The sequence below is a fragment of the Manis javanica genome, chromosome 4 (genome assembly GCF_040802235.1).
Source record: "Manis javanica isolate MJ-LG chromosome 4, MJ_LKY, whole genome shotgun sequence".
NCBI classification, from domain to species: domain Eukaryota; kingdom Metazoa; phylum Chordata; class Mammalia; order Pholidota; family Manidae; genus Manis; species Manis javanica.
Genome location: NC_133159.1, coordinates 71,660,628 through 71,667,605, shown reverse-complemented (window position 1 = coordinate 71,667,605; position 6,978 = coordinate 71,660,628).

Sequence of the window (6,978 nt, the reverse complement as noted above, 5' to 3'; positions counted from 1 at the left end):
CCCCCAAATCCTGGAGTGGTAGAGGGTTAGTTCCCAGATCCAAGCTGACACTGAACGCCAGGTGACTCTGGCTTTAAGAGTTGGCAAGGGATCTGCTCTATGCTGAGCAGGAGTTCAATGCACTTCCATTCCTCCCTCTGTTCTTCCTTGCTCTCTGCTGCCTGCATGGCTGCTGCCGTTCACTATTACTCTCGTTTTCATGAATTCCTTCCATACCTACACTCATCTGATCTGTTTGAGTCTTTCCTACAGAAGTAGGAGCCAAAGAACCTGCCAGTGGGCTGTGAAAGGAGTAAAGCCTGAGCAACTGAAAGATAGAGTTACCATCCAATGAGACTGAGGTGACTCCACTGTATTTTAAATGAACTCCTTGTAGTGAATGTTGAATATTACATATTACAATGCCTTATTATGTCCTATTCACTGTAAGTGCTTACGCCTCTATAATGATGTTCATAGAGTCACTATACCTAAGCCAACTCCCACATCATCACTGACTTTGGAAAATTTCAGATTCTGTAGCTTTATAATAGAGACCCTAAAGAAACAGATTTGGGTAGTGGTATGGTTCCTGGAAAGAATTTAGTTTCCAGACTACAGTATGACTTTGAGGCTTAGGATTTTATAATTAAAAAACACCAAGTTTTAGGTACTTGTATAGTGATAAGGTTGTATTATGTTTAGAAATAACAAGTCTTACTTTGAGTCTTACAGACCCGAGGATTTTGGTATGAAGAGAAATGCTCTTTTGCTCTATTCCCTGCCCAATATTCATTTTGAATTCAGTAAGGTTCATATTTGATAAACATTAATATACCAGAAATCAGAGTTTTTGGTTTCATTCTTATTCAGCCAAAAACCAGTGAGTTCAGGCAAAAATTGAATTAAAAAATATATATATCAGAGGGAATGCTGTTTTAGGATGCTGAAAATGTTTTATATTTGATCTGCTGGAAGCTTCAAGTTGGTGTTTTACATATCAAGTTGCATGCTTAAGATTTGTGCCCTTTATAGAAATCATACCTTGATTTTTTTTTTAAGTAAATGGTTTGTAAAATGGGAAAGCTGGAGAAATAGACTTGGAAAATAAGGAGAACTAGGAGAGGGAGGGTGATCAGAATGACAACAGCCAAGGCTGTGCCTGTGATTACACGTGCCCTCCGTGTACGCCGCTGGAATTAATAATAAAACTTCCCTGCTCCTCTGCATTGTTCCGGACTCAAGTCCCCAACAGAAGTATCAGATTGTGACCCAGCTTCCAGAAGTCAGCAATTAGCTAGCCGTCTATCCCCAAAACTTACACAGTGATAAATTCTATGAATATATAAGGGGATAGAAATCCTGAGCAGGCTGAGCATCGACAAATATCCATAACACCTCCCTAGTCTTTAATCCTGTTGCCCCAAACTGGAGTCTTTCTCTCACTGTCCACACCCAGCTCATCAACATTTCCGACTACAGTGATATATCCTGAACCTGTATCTGCGTTTGTCGCTACTCCAACCCAAGCCCGAGCCACCATCATCTCCCAATCATTTTATTTCATCTCTTTGCATCACTCTCCTCGCCCCCCCCACACTCCATTCTATTCATAGGCATTAGGCACTAAATAAATATTTTAAAGAGGGAAAATGCATCATTTCCCTGGCCTCTTTCCTTAGTCCTGTGCTCTGACAACACTGAAGTCCCCATTGCTGTCCTAAGATCTTTGCACTTGCCTTTCCCTATGTCTGGAGTGCTCCTTATCCAGACATTACTTGGAGAGCTCTGTTTTATCATTTCTCTTCTCTGCTCAAATATCACTTCAGAGTCTGCCTTTGAGAAGTGTGGGAGGAAGAATATGGAGATTTCTGTTTCTTACAGCAGGTGCCAAATAGTTGTGGTACTATTTGATTACACTAAGGTCACTTTGGAAAATTTTTACATGTAAGCCAAATAGAAGAAGAAAAAAACTTAAAAATTATAACCACACCCATTGTCACTGTCCTATCACCATGACTTATTTTCATCAAGGCATTTGTCACTACCTGAAATTACCTTGTTTATTATCTGTACACCCTTCTAGAATGTAATCTCCATGGCAGCAGAGACCTGGTGTATCCAGTTTATTTCCATATGCCTAGAAACCGTAATGTGGAAGATGTTCAGTTAATTTTTAATACATGAATGAAGGCAAAGGGATTCTTAGAGGATGGTTGTCTTTTTGTCAGCAAAAGACTAAGGACCATGAGATGCAATTGTCTATAGAATTTTTCAAATATTTACTCCTGTGTAATAAATTATTTATGGTTAGGAAAGTAATGTTATCTTTTTCTTTTTTCTTCTGTGTTTATTTTGGAACTAGAGTGGCCTTGGGAAAATTAGTAACCTAAAAAGTGGGTGGGTTAGTAAATTTGGGGTAGTTTTTGGTAGATAATTTTTTGCTGCACAGTTTAGTAGAAACAATTATTTAAATGATATATGAATGAAAAAGTGCACCCACTATAAGGAAAATCTCTAGGAAAGCTTTTGTCAAAATACATCATTTACTTCTTTGTAGAAGTCAGGAAGAAAAAATGTCCTCTGTATTTTGAACTGATCACTTTAGTGTGCACTTTTTGCTAGAACTGGAAAAATCTATTTTCCATTTTATTAAAATAAAATATTTTCATAAGGCTGAATGAACCCTATAAATAGAACTCTTATTGGAAAGAATAGCAGAGACTGTACTGGGGGACAGGCACTACATTTTAATCTTTTATTTTTCTCAGTGTCAAGTGTTTGTTTTAAGCAGGTAAGAAAATGCTTAATTAGCCCCTGGGTTGGGTTGACTAAATCCTTATTTGTTTGATAAGGCACTCATGTGCTGTTAAGTCATTTGAGTTAATATTTCTTTCTTTGCTTAATGGAGGTATTTATGTAGTGAAGCACAGTGTTGGCCTCAATATTCTACATAATTCTTTGACCAGAAATTATTCAAAATAAACTATTCCAAGGAGATTTTAAGCTTCCAAGTTTAGAAAGTATGATGAATATTAAATCAAGAAAAGGGGAAGTCCCTGTCATTCAAGAAGTTTTTGTGACAGTTATTAGACAGCAAGTCTGAAGCTCCCATTTTTTCAAGCTGCAGAAATTGAACAGTGACCCCTTTTCTTGACCTTTGTTCCAGAAAAGGATGCGGGTTGCCAGCCTGTCTGCATGTGTTCTTGCCTAACTTTTCCCCACCCTGTGGCCATTGTAAAACCCACATTTAACTGAAGAACATGTTTGAATCATTAGGTAAGTGAAAACAGCTTGTCTACACTGGTAGATAAGAAATGTCAGAGTATAAATGCCATTTGTCCGAGGTGTATATCTGTGTTTGATCTGTACTTGATGAAAAACTCACCTGTAAAGTCAACTAGACTATTAATAAAAGTAGACACATCAATATCTTTTTTCATCGACATTATGAACATTTCAATGTTAAGAAAAGTTGAAAATTATACAGTGAATATCCATACATCTATTGGCTTGATTCTATGATTGTAAGGAATTTGTTGTAATTACTTGGTCATATATCTATCCACCATTGTCTGTCTTAATTTGTGGTCCATTTCATTTTATTTTATTTTATTATTGAAGTATAGCTGATATACAATATATATTGGTTTCAGTATGCAACAGTAATTCAACAATTATATGCATTATTAAATGCTCACCCCAACTAATGTAGTTGTATCTGTCAACATAGAAATATGTTACAGACCTATTGACTATATTCTCTGTGCTGTACTTTCATCCCTGTGACTAATTTATATTATGATTGGGATTTGTGCCTCGGTTGGGATTTGTGCCTCTTTATTCCCTTCACCTCTTTCTCCCACCCATCCCAACCCCTCCCACATGGTAACCACCAGTCATTTGTTAGTGTCTGTGAGTCTATTGCTGTTTTGTTTGTTTTGTTTTTAGATTCCACAAGTAAGTGAAATCATATGGTATTTGTCTTTCCCCACCTGGCTTACTTCACTTAGCATAATACCCTCTAAGTCCATCCATGTAGCACATGGCAGGAATTCTTTCTTTTTTATGGCTGAATAAGATTCTACTGTATATATGTACCATATCTTCTTTATTCATTCATCTATTGATGGACACTTAGGTTGCTTCCATTCCTTGGCTATTGTAAGTAATGCAGCAGTAAACATAGGGGTGCATTTATCTTTCTAAATTAGAGATTTTGTTTTCTTCAGGTAAATTCCTAGAAGTGGAATACTGGGTCATATGATATTTCTATTTTTAGTGTTCTGAGAAAACTCCATACTGCTTTCTACAGTGGTCGCACCAATTTACTTTCCCACTTTGGTCCATTTTAAAGTAGGTTGCAGAAGAACTTTGTGTGATTATAATTAACCTCTAACAGAATTTCATGCTTAGTGTGTTTACCACAAATCTTAGATGTCATCATGATTAGAAAGCTCCAGCATTGCAAAGCTTCTATAAAGTAATGCATATTTGGGGTATCTTGTGATCCTTTCCATGTTATTTTTGGCTATCTCAGACCTCCATCATTCACAGACAACCTTCACAATTTTACCATATCCATGGGCCATGTGTTACTTTCCTATTTTCTCTAAAAAATATTTTTTTCAATTAAATTCATATTGCTGCCATAAATGGAAAGCCAGGATCATTTGTCCTAAACAAGTTAACCATACTTTTTCAATGCACTAAAGTAAATGCAAACCAGCTTTTGGGAAATCCTGAGTTATTTGGGCACAAGAAAAGTAAAAGCTGCATTGGAAGTCGGACACATGGTGACAACAGGCTCTTCCCTCTTTTTAGTAATGAAAGCCCCACATCCTGATTTGCCCATCTCACCTTAAGCTGGCCATGGGGAGGGGGCAGTTTTCCCAGAGTGGGACTCAGAGGTTCTGTTGGCAGCCTGTCTGAGCTGGTGTCCGCGTGGGGCCCGTCCTTCACGAGGCCTGTGTTGTCAATACGTGCTGACCTGCACACTGGCAGAGACAGAGCCAAAGCCCCATCCTTGCACCCTCAGTTTCTCCTTCAGGGACTTCTCAGAGCTGTGGCTCTGACCACATTTGCTTTCCATCTTGTTTCCTCATAGACTTCTAGCCCTCTCCTACCAGCATTATCTTCCTTCAAACGACCTCTGTGTTAACATCGGTATGATAGCAGGATGACAACACTCCTTCCTATCTTTCCCTCCTAAACTAGACCCAAAACACTGGAGCTGGATATATGAGATCAAAACGCCAAATCTCCTGCTGGTAAAGGTAAGCTGGGAAGTAGGCTTGGTGCTGTGGCCGCGTGGCCCTTCTTCACACACCCACTGTGATCTGATGGTTCCCACCATGACTGGCAGAGTTGGTTAAAAGCAAGCCTCACCTGGCAGGGGTAGAGCTTGCCAGCGCCATAAAAAAAACGTATGTGCTGTTATCAACAAGCTAGCTCTGTAGGTGAAAGAACACAGAAGCCCCCAGGCAAACACACTCAGGTCCTGCTCTGTTCCTCACTCAGATGAGTGGGTTTTTATGATTTAGGGAGCAGGAAATGAGGGAAGCAGAGAGAAGCTGGACGTGATCCTGCCATACTGCTTCCTCTTGAGAGATGGAGATGTTCCTTTCCTTTTATGGAAACATGAGCAGTACAGGATGTTGTCCCCTCACAATTACTTCCTATTGCTTCCTCCTTTTGTGACCAAATGTCACAGGATGGACTGTAGGGCACATCATCGAATGGAACAGGAAGTGGAAGTGAGTATCAGCAACCAAAACCAACACAGAAAGATTTTTCAGATAATTGCTAGGCGACTGCTATCCCTGTGTATCCCTATTAATCTGAAGAGTGGCCCAAACTGGCATATTCTTGCCTCTCTTGGTGAAACCTTTCCTCTTCAAGCCCTTGCGGCCTTGAGCCTCAGATAGTCCCACCAATCTTGCTTCTTCCCAGCCGGGCAGAATCAGCAACTCCTTCTCTGCCGCCAAGGAAAACTTGCTTTGATGTGGTTCTATAGTTTCACCTGGAAACATGCAATCTCATCATCTGATTAAAATACTAGGGTGTTAATGGTGCTAGGGTTTGCTTGTACCTGAAAAAAGAGAGGTTATTAAACCACTTGTAAAGAATATGCAGAAGAAAGTATCAGGGGAACTCCCTTAATTTCTCTGCAGTCTTTCTGGTAACTGTGCATTCCCTCAATGCTGCTGCTATTGTTCCATGTTGTGTTCACTTGCGAAATATTTTCAGCTTCTGTATTGGCCATCTCAGCCATCTCAACTTCTCTATCTACATACATCCTCAACCACCTCAGAACAGCACTCAAGCCATAATCAGCTATATTCTTAATTCATGACTCACGTCACAGGTTGGGCTTCTAACACACACATCACCTAATGGAAATTCTATGAAAGTCAGAATTGCATATCACAATTAACATAAACATTCATATGAAAGGTCCAGACTAGCCAAAACAATTTTTAAAAAGGACAAATACTGATCTGATTTTATGACTTATAAAAGTGACGGTAATCAATACAGTGTGGTAATGGCATTAGGACAGACAAATAAACCCATAGAACATAAAATAGTTCAGAAACAGACCCATACATATATGGACAACTGATTTTTGACAAAGGCCACCCAGTGGAGAAAGAATAGTCTTTCAACAAATGGTGCTGGAATATTTGGATATTCACATGCAAAATAAAAATCTTTGATCCATACCTCATACTATATGTAAAATTGGCTCATAGGCCTAAATGCAAAGCCTAGAAGTTTAAAACTTCTAGAAGAAAACCTTGGGTTATGGGAAGATTTCTCACCAAAAACATGGTCAATAAAAAACTTCACTAAAATTAAAAACTGCTCTTTGAAAGACACTGTTAAGAGAGTGAGAAGACAAACCACAGACTTGGAGTAAATGTTGCATGTATATGGTGAAGGATTTGATCTTGAGTATCTGAAGAACTCTGAAATAAATCTCAATAATTTAAAACA